The sequence below is a fragment of the Micromys minutus genome (genome assembly GCF_963924665.1).
Source record: "Micromys minutus genome assembly, chromosome: X".
NCBI classification, from domain to species: domain Eukaryota; kingdom Metazoa; phylum Chordata; class Mammalia; order Rodentia; family Muridae; genus Micromys; species Micromys minutus.
The window spans coordinates 8,238,953-8,254,403 of record NC_137970.1 but is presented as its reverse complement, the minus strand read 5'-3'; positions in this window follow the sequence as shown (position 1 = coordinate 8,254,403).

Below are 15,451 nucleotides of genomic sequence, written 5' to 3'. Positions count from 1 at the left end.
AATCAGGTGTGTGTCTGATTGGCCTGCCTTTATATGTTACCTGACCTTTTCCCCTTACTGCTTTTAGTATTCTGTCTTTGGTTTTGGCACTTGATGTTTTTACTATTATGTGTCGGGAGGTATTTCTTTTCTGGCCCAACCTATTTGGAGTTCTGAAGGCTTCTTTTATGCTCGTGGTCATCTCATTCTTGAGGGTAGGGAAGTTTTCTTCTACGATTTTGTTGAAGATATTTACTGTGCCTCTTAGTTGATACTCTTCTCCCTCTTCTATTCCTATTATCCTTAGGTTCGGTCTTCTCATTGTCTCCTGGATTTCCTGGGCATTTTGGGTTAGGATCTTTTTGTTTTTTGCATCTTCTCTGGCTGTTTTGTCTATGTTTACAATGTTGTCTTCTGCACCCTAGATTCTCTCTTCCATCTCTTGTAATCTATTGGAAATGCTTGCTTCTGTGACTCCTGATTTCTTTTTTAAGTGTTCTACCTCTAGGGTTATCTCTTCTTGTGCTTTCTTTATTGTGTCAATTTCCGTTTTAAATTCCCTCTTTTATTCTTTCATCTCTTTGATTCTCTTTTCCTCTAGTTCTTTGAGTTCTTTGAGTGTTTTTCTTGTTTCCTTTTTAAAAGCTTCTAAATCTTTTTGCTTTTCCTGCCGTTCTTGTTTAAGTATCTCTATCAGCATCTTGAGGTATGATTTCAGGTCTGTGTCTTCTTTTTCTGGACTGTTTGGAATTCCGATGTTTGCTGTTATGGGAGAGCTGGGTTCTGGTGTTGCCAGATTGTCTTGGTTTTCTTGGGATATACACTTTCACTTTCCTCTTGCCATTTTGTTGTCTGTGATATGTTCTTGCCTTTCCCTTGTATCTGGTCTGTGTCTCTGGATCTCCACTGGTCCAGGTGGCAAATGGGTCGAGCCCTGTTCTATGCCTCAGAGTTGCCGGGTTGGAACAGAAGTTCCAAAGTTCTATTCCTGGTCACTGGATTAGACATGGCGGGGCAGGGCAAGGCAGGGGGTGCACTTTCCCTGTGCACTCAGCAGAGATCTCTCTGCTCCCTGGCAGCCCCGGTCTCCCACCCACCAGTTGCTCAGCCTCTACGAGCCGCCGTTCCGGGTGGCAAATGGGCCAGGCTCTGCTCTGAGTCCTGAAGTCGCCTCAGGGTGGAAACAGAAGTTCCTAAGTTCTGTTCCAGGTCACTGGATCAGGCAGGACAGGGCAGGTCAAGGCAGTGGGTACACTTTCCGTGTGCACTCCGCAGAGATTCCTCCGCTCCCCAGCAGCCTAGGTCTCCCACTCACCAGTTGTTCAACCTTTAAGAGCTGCAGTTCTGGGTGGCAGATGGGCCAGGCTCCGCTCTGCGTCCTGAATTCGCCACTGGGTGGAAACAGAAGTTCGAAATTTCTGTTCCTGGTCTCTGGTTCGGGCAGGGCAGGGCAGGTCAAGGGAGGGGGGTGCACTTTCCGTGTGCACTCCGCAGAGATCTCTCTGCTCCCTGGCAGCCCAGGTCTCCCACACGTATTAAATTCTATCCCAGTATGTGTATGCGCGCACGCATGCGCACACACACACACCCACACACACAGATACAGCCACTCTATATTAATAATTTCAAAAATAGCAAAATATTAAAAAGTGTACTGAAATAAACTATAGTATACACACAAGCATGGATAATTTCTACAGAGATATTAAAAGTAAAATAAGATAGCTAAGCATCTTCTAGCAAGACACTATTGTTTTATTCATCCAAGAAATATTTCTAGATAATCCACAACGTACCAGAAATTTCACTACATACAAAGAATCATGGACACAGTTCCTGTTTATATGCAGCTTCATTTTCATTGATCAATAAATTATATAAATATGTAAGCAATGTCTGTGGCAAATCAGTACCATGTAATAAAACCACAGAAAAATTTGAGAGCCTGTAGCAGATATAGCAGATCTGAGAGCAACAAAGATGCACGGATAAAGAGGGGTTGGATAAACCTCAGATTATCATTATACTAATGACGTCATTTTATTGTTTTAATACTTTTAATTGGAAAATGCTTCATCACAATGATTATATTTCTTTATGCAGCACATTATCTAACAAGATCAAAGAGAAGCAGCAATACACAACTAGGAAAATAGATGGAATGAAAGTTTAACTTTTAGTTTAAATATTGCAAATTGTGTTTTAAATGACACCTTTTATTCAACATGCCTCTAAGTAGTTACAAAAATTATTTGGCACATCGAAGTTTAAATGTAAGTGTTGTTGGGTTAGGGATGCAGCCACGTATGTGACATTTGCCTTCCATACACTATGTCCTGAGCTCAGTCCTCGAAACAAAATTTAACAAAGGGGGGCGAGGTAGAGAGTGGGAAATGAAAACACACAGAGAGAAGCTACCTGGTTTGATACATTGTCTTCATTTCAAAACTTTATCATGTTTCATTTTGTTGCCATTTTTGCTGTGAACAATGGAACCTAGACACACAGCACTATGGGCCACAGCCCCTAAGGTAGCAGTTTAACAATTTCCATAGTAAAATTTTCTCAGCCTAAATTAATCTGAGACATTTCTTCAAAAGATCATGCCATTTATCAATGGCATGCATATTATGATGTTCTGTACATGTCTGCCAACAAAACTAAGCATTTATAAGAATGATAACACTTTTTTTTCCAAGGGGTTAAGTGTCCTTAACCTCTGAGCCATTGCTCCAGCCCCCTAAAGATTATTTTTTAATTGAACAACTTTATTTAAAAAAAAATCTGAGATAACTGATTTATAAGTGCCAAGACACAGAAATTACAAAACTAACTCTTTCTCACTTAAACAAAACCCAGAGGTTAATTGATTATTCATTAAATACTCCAAACCTTCAATGATCAATCTGCATTGCAGCTTTCATGAAGAGTCACACACTGTCTGTATTAGGATACTGTAAGAAAACAGCCACACAATCTGCCCTTCATGTTAAGTGACCAGTTTTAATGGTTTATTTTGTTTCAGTTTCTGGGACTGTCAGGAAGAGCAGAGGTCTTTCAAATGGAGCAAAATGTCCTTACCCTGAAACCCTGTGAACTGAGAGGAAACTGGAAAGCTACTTTGCATGCTTGTATGACGAGGTACCATTAGGAAAAGCCACATAAAGCTGTTGCAGCTGTGTTATATAAAAAAAAAAAAGAAGAGATAATTTAATAGAAAATGTCATCCTTTGCAGATTGCTGATTGCCTATTTTTTTCCATAAAGACTTCTCATCAGAGGGACTCCAGCAGCTGTGAGAAGGCATCCTGTCACTGATGTTCCCAGACATTCAGGCAAACAAAGCTCTCCATGGGCTATTTGGCATCCCAAACATTCTGATTTTGTTTCCTATTTTGTTTCTTCTTATCACACTCCACTGTATGGAAGGTATAGTATTTTTTTTTTGTGAAAGCAGAGCAAATATTTGATACTTGACACTAAAATTTGACCATAAACAAGGCCAACATCTGCTGAAGACATATTCAGGAACACAAAACCTGAAAACCATAACAATCCCACAATTTTGTAATCTTGAGAATTTGTATTTAACAGCTGTCAGTCAGTAGAAGTGATTGCATCACATACATAACTCTTCAAAGGCTAAAATGATAATTTTTCCCATGTAAGAAACAAAAAATAATTTGGCGAAAAGAGGTTTCATGATTGTGTTCAAATTATTCTGTTTCTTTTCTTATCTCTTCTTCTTCTTCTTCTTCTTCTTCTTCTTCTTCTTCTTCTTCTTCTTCTTCTTCTTCTTCTTCTTCTTCTTCTTCTTCTTCTTCATTCTATTTTCTCATAGTTTTAGAAAGGTTATTTAATCATAAATGTTACATCATTAAAAAAAATCATTGGACTTCAGAAATGTAATAGCTGTTTGTCTTAATTGTGTTCAAAATTATCCCATATTTCTTGTGAAAAGATTTAATTCAACAATTTAGAGTTTATTATCACTAAAACAATAATGACTTTTCTTATTTTTACATACAAATGCTTTAGTATATGTCTAACACATGCTGACATAGTTCAAAGATCAAGTGTTTTATGCAAGAAAATAAGTTTCCATTTCTTCACTCATTCATTCCTTGGTAAATATCTGTTGAACAACTCCTTTGTGCTGTGTTCTAACAGATGCTGAAGATTTAATTATGAATAAGAATGAAAGAAAACCTCCTAGCTAAAATGTGTAGCAATCCATTAAATATATACATCCATTCACATAACACACACACACACACACACACACACACACACACACACACACACAAACACACACACACACAAACACATACACACACACACATTGAGTCTCCATCAAGCATCAAGGAGATCAGATTCTAGTCAAACTTGGAATGACCTCAGCAATAATACCCAATGGAGGAATCTCTGCATTGTCTTACCCTATCACAATAGATGGTTCAAGAGGAAATGGAGACATTATTGGGGAATATGAAGTTTATTAGAAAAGTTATTAACTCCATGAACAGAAGACAGAGGGTTGTGTAACAGTTTGGCAAGTACTGTAAGGACAGTTTGATTTCAAGGACCAAAGCAAGAACTCTGAAGAAAATCAAATCCCAGTTAGAAGAAGTGGGAACTTTTTTTCTCATAGCTCAGAGGATGGAAAATGTTCATAAGACCACCCAGGCATTTTCAGTTCCAAGCAGATGTAAGGAAAGTAGTGAGGATCACATGTGGCTCCCGTTTGACTTAAACCACTTCCCAAATAAGATGTTCTGCCACTAGAAATTCTTCTAGCTAGAGACTGATAGAAAATGTCTGATTAATGTGCCTATAAGTATCTGTGAAAGAGGAAAAAGTGTTTCAAGGAGACAAGATTAAAACATTTCATTTTTATACTAAGTCTGTGGTATGTTATTTGCCAGACAAAGTTGTCACCATACTTTTGAGTCATATAGATAACAATTATTTTAAAAATAGAATAGTTTAGACTCATTTTTAGATAATTGTTTTGCTTTTTTGTAGAGCAATATTTTCAAAACTATTGTATCATTGGTTCATGTAATTGTTGGTGTTAATGTCACACAAAGTCTTAAGGCCTATATTAATCTGATGCCTAAGCTATTACCAAGGATTAGCTTAGTAGTTTACCAAAAGTATCAGTTTATAAACAAATATGTGATAGGTCACATTTCTGCTATACAAGCAAATTTCCCTGAAACTATGAGCCCATTTAAATTATTTGTGCTTCATGTATATTAAGCAAAACACTGGATATTTTTGTGACAACACCTCTTGTTTCTTTATGCCAATTTTTGAAAGAAAAATTTCCTCATGGGTTCTGAGTAAGGAAATCATGGCCCTCTGAGAGAAGTTATATGCTAGTTACCTAGTTAGAAAGTAGCACTGATAGGACCCAAGTTATGGAATTTCATAAGAAAGCTGGTGCATTGGCAATGTTATCTTGATGTCTTTTATAAGGCCAAGGATACATTTGGTAAGGTAGAGCAGGTTGAGACCTTGAGACTCAGTAGCTACACATCTGAGGCTTAGGTGACTCCCAGCTCCTTGCCACATTCCTGACATATATCTTGTGCCATGCTTCTCCAAAGAGATGTGGCCTGTAGTCATGAGGGTCAAGACAGACTTGTCCATGCTAATGATGTACCTAGAGGCCAGTAAGATTTAGCCAATAATTCAATAATCTTCCATTCCAAGACATGCCTCCCTACAAAAGGTATTTAATCTTGTGGGGAGCCGAATGCAGACGCCATTACAAGATGGCGCTGGCTCCCTCAAGGTTTGAGGTAAACAACTCCATATATAGTAATGCTCTTGTCAGCTAAGGCGCTGCACCCTGCTCATGCGCAGTACATAACCTATCTCCGGCCAATCCCGAGGCCTCTGGTGTCAGCAGACTAGTGACAACCAATCATGGCAAGCCCGTATGCGCTTCTCCTTATATAAGCGGACAGCTAGGGTAGTTCGGGCCCCTCGCTTCCTGCTCTCCCCTTCAATCAAGAGGCTCCCACAATAAGGCGTGATCTGAGAAGAATCCTCTGGTGGTGGTCGTCTTTCCTCACTGGTCCAGTAGTACGCCGCATAATCTCAAGGCCCATCCTAAGAAGTGGGGTATGGTTTTAAGCATTCAATTTCTGCCATGACATTAAACTATTTTGACCTATAAACTATCTCTTTCCATCAAGGTTAGCCATGAGGAAGCAAGAAAGCCTTTGCCTACGGAGCCACAGCCTAATCTCCCATAGGCAGACTATCTGAGTTCCCTGTCATAACCACCACCAAGCCTGCCTCCAACAAATTAAGAATAATCATCTCTATTGGGATAAGCCATAGCCCCCTTGTCCCCGGGCCCTGGGCTATAAGTCATCCCCAGTCTGAAGACTCCTGACTCTATTCTTCACTATTCTGCAAATTGAAGCAGTGCTGGGATGTCTGAGAGTCTGAGAACTCTCTCAACACTGTGTGATGGGCAAGGTTGCTGCAAAAAACTCATGCTGAGAGATCCCTTGCCCCCAAGGTATTAGCAAGATGACAGGTCTAGTATTGTAAAAAGTTTATTTGGGGGCATGGATAGGGGAGGTGAGAAGGAAGTAGAGCCAGAGAGAGAGGGAGAGGGAGGGGGAGAGGAGAGGGAGATGGGGGAGGGGGAGAAGGGGAGAGGGGAAGAGGGGAAGAGGGGGAGAGGGAGAGAGAGACAGAGAGGTTGCCCAGGAACACATCAAGAGGACAGAGAGAGAAGAGAGTCAGAGAGAAGGGAAGGGGATAAACAGTCCCATTTATAGCAAGTCAGGCCTACTGACTGTTGCTAGGTAAATTTTGGGCAGAGAGTAAAAAGAATGTCAACATTTTTCCATTTTGATTTAATTAAAAAAATAAGAAACTAGAAAGTGATGGTGAAGCAGCAATAGGGTCATCATGATCTTTAGCTACTTCGTGCTGGCACTGGAGTCATATCTAGATGTCAAATATTAATTAATATGACAGAGGTTAGTATATAGTCCACTACCTAAACGGTTCTCCCAGGTCCCTGGTCTCCATCATAACTGGGGCAGAAGCAATCTGGCCACCAGACCCAGAAACAGAGGAGTTTTTTTGTTCCTATTGAGAAGGAACATGAAAGAAATGATTCACCTTGTCTTAGGCGATATGAGACATTTGTTTCTCTGGGTGTCCTCTGCTTGTCCACAGTTTAGGCTGAGCCCTGGCAGCAGGCAGAGCAATGGAGTGGTGTTTTTCATGGTTATCATACCGCAGTCCAGGGGTAGTTCTTTGTTGCCGTGTTCAAATCTTCTCAGAGACTTAGCAGGGTGCAGGAGGGGTGATTGTTAGGACTTGGGTGTCTCTGCCTATCATAATAAGCTTATAAATTTAACATTACATTTGTCAGATTTTTGACAAAATTGAGAACTAGTATCTATTAAGCATATTTGAGTTAAACAATCTCTGTCTGTTTTTAACTATTTGTTCTAGAATATATCCAGCAAACAAAGAATTACATTGTAACTTAATAACAGTAGCAAAAACAAAGCTAAATATATCTTTAACTCAGTGATCTTTAACTTTTTTACTATTGTAAATCTTTAAATTCATAATAAATTATTCTTTACCAAGGCAGAATAGAAACCATATGAAAACTTCATCTTAACTGAAAAGTGTCTTTGGCTATTCCTATGACAGTGGTGAAGTGGGAACTGCCTATAACAGAAATAGCAGATAGTCATGAGACTGCCTTCAGCCAAGATGGTGCTGAAGCTAGCTAGAGCCAGCCATATGACCTCCCTCAGCTAAGATGGTGCTGAAGCAATAGTGCCACCTTTGGAGCAAAGTCACATGCTTGTTATACCTTCGAATGAAACAGCATTTATCTATAGAAGTATGGCTATATATCAGCAGAGACAATCATAAAGAGAAAAATAGACCTGTTTTTTTTTTTTTTTTTTTTTTTTTTTTTTTTCTGACACACAGGGCACTGTGTAAATGTGAGGTAATCTCTCCCTGTTACTGCCTGCAGCCTTTGTGCTGTGTGGGTCCCACAGCTTGGACTAAGCTGCAGCAGGACATGACTCAACTTAGATGGCATTGTGGCACCCAGAAAACCCTCTCCTGCCACAGGTAAACAGCTGGAAGCTGCAGCTTGGCAGAATGGGGTAATGTTCATTGGTGGGCATGCTGGCAGGTGAGCATCTCAGCCTATCTCCCGGCAACTTTGCGCCAGTGCTGCGTACTGTGTGCACAATCCTGCAAAACAGTGAGTTAAGTATAAAACTAAATATGAAATGTGTCCTTAGAGTCAAAGGAATGTTGCAGGTCCAGAAGCTAAATAACTTATCTCGGGCTAGCTTTAGTCGATATAATGGACATTTCTTACTCACTTCTTAGTCAGACCTAACATCCTCTGACTAAAAGATGAAAATCCTTTGAAATCTATTAACTTAGCTGACCCTTTAGGAAACTGTAAGCCAATCATGTCATAATAGGTGTCTGAAACTTATCAGAAACTTTCCCCATCTGGCCATAACCACCTCTATGATGTAGTCACCAGTATATTTAAATGTGCCTTGATCTATGTCTTTTTTTATTATACAAAACATAAAACTTCAGAAAACTGCTTTTGTGTTTGAATGAGGAATTTGGGGATAACCTGAATATGTGTTCCTGACCCATGGCCACTCAAAATGGCTTCAGAATAAACTCTTTCTTATCCCTGTTAAGATGAGGGCTATGCTGTTTTGTTCCTGTTGTTCAGGTTTTATTTTTTGTTTGTTTGGTTTTTTTTGTTTTGCATTAACAAAGCAGCATGTGTATATGGAGAAATAAATATAAAGAATATTTCCCACTTTGGGTCACTTTATAATGCAGCTCTAATTCAGGTACTTCACAGAATACTAAAAATAAATAGCTAAGAATTTCCTTGCCTCATTTCCACCTCCACTTAATGAGATTTTGTCATCTTGGAGACAGAAATTACATTATTTGCATAAGATATGTTAAGTCATATGTTAGGATATTGACTTTAAGGACACTATGTGATTACAGTGTCTTCTATTGTTGGTTCTCAGGTAATAGCCTCAGGTCATGAGGAATTGAGTCAGGCTTTATGTAGCAATGGCCCTTAGCCACAAAGAATGGCTAAGCCCAGCCCGACCTTTCACTGTACATAAAGGAATAATATACCCAAGTACTGAATACCCTGCTTCTTGCCAAACCACAAAAACTAGCTGTAACTATCCTGTAGCTACCCTCTTAGTGCACTCAGTCTTCATCTAGAAAAAAGATTGAGGCCCCTTGCTGTTCCAATAAAGCAGTTGCAGCCTGTTGAGATAAGAGACTGTGGGCTTCTCTGGCTCAGTTTTTCTTACAATAGCTTTCAGGGAAGTTTTCTGTGAGGGAGAGCATCAGTGGAGGTCTTCAAAAGCAAGAACATTTCAATATGCGTTCCAGACAAAGGAAAACAGTAAGCAAGCAATAAAAGCAGGAAGCAACTTGTACTGAACAGGAACTCTCAGCAGTTGTATGTGAATAATAAATGATGCATGGGGCATGAAATAGCTAGAGTCAGCAACACAAATCACATACTGAATTGTGTGAGTGTCTGTTATATGGAAAGCTGATGATATAGTAATTAGATTCTGTCAACAAATGGTGGGTGTACTAATACAGCTTTTTACAGTTTTTGTTTTTCTACACCAGGAAACTGAGGCTGAAAACAGCAAACTGACTTCAGAGTTAACAATTGGTAAAGTTGACATTTGACCTAACATAAATATTAGTTGTTTTTAAACATTTAGTTCTTTTTATTTTATGTTTATGCATACACATGTGCATGTATAAACACACACACACACACACACACACACACACACACACACACACACAGCAGGAACTTTAAGAGGGCGATTTGGCTATGAGATGACTAAAGAATTTTATGAAAGCCTGAGCCCTAGCCTGGACTTCAGCTGTGGCATACGAAGTTTCAGCGAAAAGACACTCTACATGTCAACTCTTTGGTATTCAATTCAACTTCTTAGTCTCTATCCTGTGAGTGAAGATATTTGTGCTCTTAACAAATTAAACAGTCAGTGACATTGTGTTATAATACCACCAATGGATTATAACAATATTTTTACGTAACGTTATGCAATATGTTTTTTACATTGTAAGAAACATGCCCACCTACATCAGCAGGTACTGCATTTAGAATAAAGAAGTAAGATTGCATGTGTGAACTTGCCTTGGTAATTTGTTATAGGAAAACCTTGCCCTGGAAAGATAAGCACAGAACCAGTCAATAGCTTCAAATTTTGCTTCAGGAAATTCCTTTGAGTCAATTTATCTGAGACAACAGTCTGCTTTCCTGGGAAGCTATTCATTTATTAAGCAGTTTACTTCACAGTGCCTGCTTCAAGGCCCTGTGTCTTCGAGCCCTAGGCCATTGCACTGCAGTCTAAATCAGGTCTTCCCACAGAAAGCCACACATTCAACTAGACCTCTTTTATGTGATCTAAATCCTGCCTACTGGTCTAACCTTATTTCCTGTGATGCATGGCTTTTCTGCTAAGCTACAACCAGACTGACATTCTTGAGGTTTCTCCATGAACCCGGAAAAGTATAATCCATCATCTAGGTTTTCACCTGTTGGTGCTACCATACAGTCACATGATTCATTCTCTTTGAGATTTGGATTAAACATCCCATTATTACTGTGACTATTCCTAACTGCTATGTGTATAATTAACCCCCTCAGTCCTACTTATTGGCATTTTGCTCTTCTCCATAACACCGTTCATTACTAAACATGATAAATATTTGTGGGTGTATGGTGTATTTTGATTTGACTTCCGCCAGAATGTAATAGTCATTAGAGAGGAATGATTATTGTTCTATGACTCCTGGATAAAATATTCCTGAAACAACAGAGGAATTCCATAAATATCCGAGGAACAGTAGAGTAAAAGGAATGGAGAAGTTCACGTGTCAACACTAGAAACAGCAATTTTGCTCTGTGTTTGGTTTTGGTAAAAATTACACTGTTGAAAGCGACACCCTCCAAAGAAGACCATGTGTCTTCCTTGCTTAAAACTCTGGACTATTTTCCCAGTGTTAAGCAATAAGGGGACTAGAATGTATGTATGAATTTCAGAAGTTTGTTTCTAAAAATAAACTTTTACTGGATTTGGGCCATGTTTATTCACTGATGTATTATAGATGAGTAAAGTTCTAAGAGATATCACATACTCTAAAGTACTTACAAAATCTTGTTCCTCAGTTCCTAGGTTTGGCTAAGTGAAGTTCAGTGTTCAATAGAGCCATTGCCTACTCCAGAGAACATAATGGTAAGAACAGATGAAGATATTATAAAGAGACAATTGTATCTCTCAATCTGATTATTGGAAAAAAAATAAGGGAATTTTCCCTGGAATCTCATGCTGGTTGAAATAATGCGTGCTAGCCAAATAAGGAACTTTACTCTAGGAAGCAAGCTTCACAGAGTTTCAGAGCCCTGACAGATTGCCTTATAGGATGAGACTAAAGTCTAGACAATGATGGATAAATGATGGGTACATCCACATTTTCCACATTGAGTATTTAGATATGCATATCCTTGGTTTTATATTTCAAATATTATCTCACTCTAGGCACCTGAAAATGGACTTGGGATATACCAGGGTCTCCTTTTCCCTCTTCTCAATGTGGTCATAGTGAAGAAATATTTCTTTTCTGACATCCTCTTTTAATTCGGCTCCTTCTATTAGCATATTGAGATTAGGTAGCTGGATCTGATTTAGGGTACAAGTGTTGAAGCCCAAGTTCTATAACAAAATATCGCTGTAGAATTTGGCTGAGTTTAATGTGATGAGGGCAGAGAGATGACTTAATAGTCAAGGACATTGACAGCTTTTCCAGAGGACCCTGGTTCATTTCACAGCACCCATATGACAGTCAACAGCCATCTGCAACTTTAGTTACAAAAGATTTGCCACCATTGTCTTGTTTGGGGTTGATGCTTCTATACTTATATGGAAGTGTGCTGAGATGAGAGAGAGAGGGGGGAGGAGGGAGGGAGGGAGGCAGGAAGGAAGGAAGGAAGGAAGGAAGGAAGGAAGGAAGGAAGGAAGGAAGGAAGGAAAGAAAGAAGAAAGGAAAGGAAAAATTGATATCACTGATATCCAGGTTGGCCGTACACTCATCCAAATTGGCCTTAAATTCATAGTCCTCCTGTCTCAGCCTTTTGGGATTATAGGTTAAACTCCACCATGTGTTTTCTATCTCTTAATAGCATTAAAATGGAAGTTATATTTATATGTGAGCTATTGAGGGGATATTCAAAACCCAGCAGTGATTTACAAGATAGAGGCTCCTTACTGAGCATCAACAAGTTTAGTCTTCATGCCATCCCTATGTGACAAGTACTGCTTTCCAAGTTTCAAGATATAAAAAGTAAAGATCTAAGAATCACTGCATGTCTTCACCTAAATTTAAAGTATCTGCTTTTTCCCACCCCATCTCCCTGCTTCACAAATACTTGCAGGGGACTCCTGGTGGTTCTCTTGGTAACAAACTCCTAGGGGCCTGATTTCTCACTGGGTTGGGTAGGGGAAGTGAGCTCTGGCTCACAACAAACTCTCTATTCTCTCACCTGCCACCTGCTGGGGCACACCTGAGACAAACTGAAGACTTCTGTTATAAACCCTTCCCCCCCCCCCCTTTTCAGAGATCTATGAGAAAAAAATCCCCATTACTGCCCATGGTAGACCTTTCTAATAAGCTCTTTACCCTCAACTGCCCCCCCACGCTGAACTCCATAGCCAAGATTTTCTCCTCACAGTTCAGAAATTGTAAAACAACGATTTCACACAATTTGGATGGCTGGATGCTTGAAGGTGTGTGTAGTGTCAGGTGAGGATTGCTCCATGCTTGTAAGATGACACCTAGTGGCAGTGTCCTCATATGGCAGGAAGCTAAAGGGCCAAAGAACCTAGATAATTCTTTTCTTTGTTTCTTTGTTTGTTTGTTTGTTTGTTTGTTTGTTTGTTTCTTTCTTTCTTTCTTTCTATGTCTCTTTTTCTCTCTTATTGGAAATTTTTTACTTTACATCTCAAATGTTATCACCTTTTCCAGTTTCCTTTATGGAAACCCCCATCCCATCCCCTCCCTCCCCCTGCCTCCTGGCCCTGGCTTTCCTGTACATTGGCACATTGAGTCTTCAGAGGACCAATAGTCTCTCCTCCCATTGATGCCTAACAAGGCCATCCTCTGCTACATATGCGGCTGGAGCAATGCATCTATCCATGTGTACATCGGTTGGTGGTTTAGTCCCTGGGAGCTCTGGAAAGTCTAGTTGTTTTTTCAGCCATTCATGAAGACAACACTCCATCTGACTAAATCATTTTCTATAGGTTCTCAGCTCTTAATACCTGGGATTATAAATTAAGCCTTAATATGAACTGAGGGTGTGTTGTGCAAAATTTCAGATAATGGCAATAGCCAAGGGTGCAGAGCTAGATATTGATAGAGCAAGGAATAAAACCCACAAAGTCCCCCCCCCCCATAGGTACATGTTCTCAATAGCTGTAGAATACTGACACCTAGAAAACAAAACAAAAGGCATGCTTCTAAGGGTTAAAAGCAGGGAGTCTGGGATGATAGGAAGTGAAAATTATCTGTTAGAATAGAAGGAAGCCATGGGAGAGCTACAGAAATCAGCTGCATTTTCCTCATAACAAGTCTAGGAAGCTGGGACCGGAGCTTGCAGGTATTTCACCAAGGTCATATACTAATGAAAACCCTCGAATGAAGGTCTGCCAAGGCTCAGTGTTTCATCTGCCTACCACTATGCAAAGGATGCCCTGCTTTTGAAATAACAAGAGACAGAGGCTCTTGCCACAGATGGTCAACAAGTACACATCCACAGCTATGGTGATGAATTTTAATCTCCAAAGGCAACACAATCTGAGCCCTGCATTTCAAGTGCCATTTGAAAGTGAGTTCACAAAGGGGCTTTTAATTTTAATAAAGAAACACACAAAAAAATGATGAAATCACCCACACAACTTGAGTTTAGCATGAGAGTCCCAAAGGAAGTCTCTGTTACACTGTGTTTTATCTTTGTATGTGTCTGTCAATGGGAAGGAAGGAGAGGGAGGAAAGAAGCTCATTGCTAAGTAAAACATTCTGAAAACAGAGGTTTCTACCTGCTGCTTCAGAGGATGACAACTAGAGTAAACATTGACTGAGGGATTATTGCATGCTAGAAAGCAAGTGTATAGATACCCAAGACAGCCGGTCTGCTGAGCATGGGTGCAGAAATCTACCCTACTTTGTGTGAATAAGCATGATAAATTTCACAGAGACCTTAAAATGGACATTTGATGTATTTATAAAATATATAGTTGGGAGCTGGAGAGATGGCTTAGCAGTTAAGAACACTAGCCCAGCTGATCTGGCAGAGGACATGGGTTCTGTTCTCAGTACCCACATCATGTGACTCAGAACTGTCTATAGATCCAGTGCCCTTTCTTGGCACCAGACACGAATGCATACACATAGTACACAGATGTACATGCAGAAAAAACACTCATATGCATTAAATTAAATTTAAAAACTTAAAGTATCAAAATGATATAGATTTGGAAAAAGTTATAATTAAGAATTAGGGATAAAAGTTTGTATTTCCAACATATATGGATAAAAGATTTAAACATTGAGATTATCCCAAGTTAAACTATGCCATTATTTGTTACTTATAGAAAATCACAGGCAGTTGTGTCATTTATGTCTCGAATAGAAAGACTGGATAACATTTCTATCAAGTAAGTGTTTAGAATTTTTTTTAAAAAAATAAAAACAAAGGAGGGGGCAAAAGCAAAATCCAAAACAAACTAATAAATGATCTTGGGAAACCTGAATTGCTTCTGAATTTTCAAAAAACCTTGAATATTTTGCCCTGTTGCTTTCCACAAGATGACTAAACAAGAAAGTTCACTCTCATTCTTACAATAGACCCCCTACTTTTCAAAAATTCAAGCAAAAAGAAGCACACACACACACACACACCACAAAATAACATCTAACTAATGAGGTAAAGCTGTCCTTGAACTTCCTGTAAAGCTTGACTTAAACTCCAAGCGATCTTCCCATAGCAGCCTCTCAAGTGCTAGTTTCAGAGGTGAGAGCTACCCCATTAGGCTTTGGGTTTCCTTTCCTAATGAAACCTTGGAAGAGGCACTTCAGAACAAATACAACCTACAAGAGCATCAGTCAAATGAACTGAAATTTTAGCTTCCAAAGATGCATACAGGTGGAAATTTCTCCAGATATAGCAAAATAATTCATTATAAGTATCAAGGGTATACTGTATGCCAGAAAATAAACACTAATTAAATTAGCCCTGATGCATTCATTATTATATGTATTTACAAAAATATAGCAGAGGTACAAAAGCAGTTAAGTAT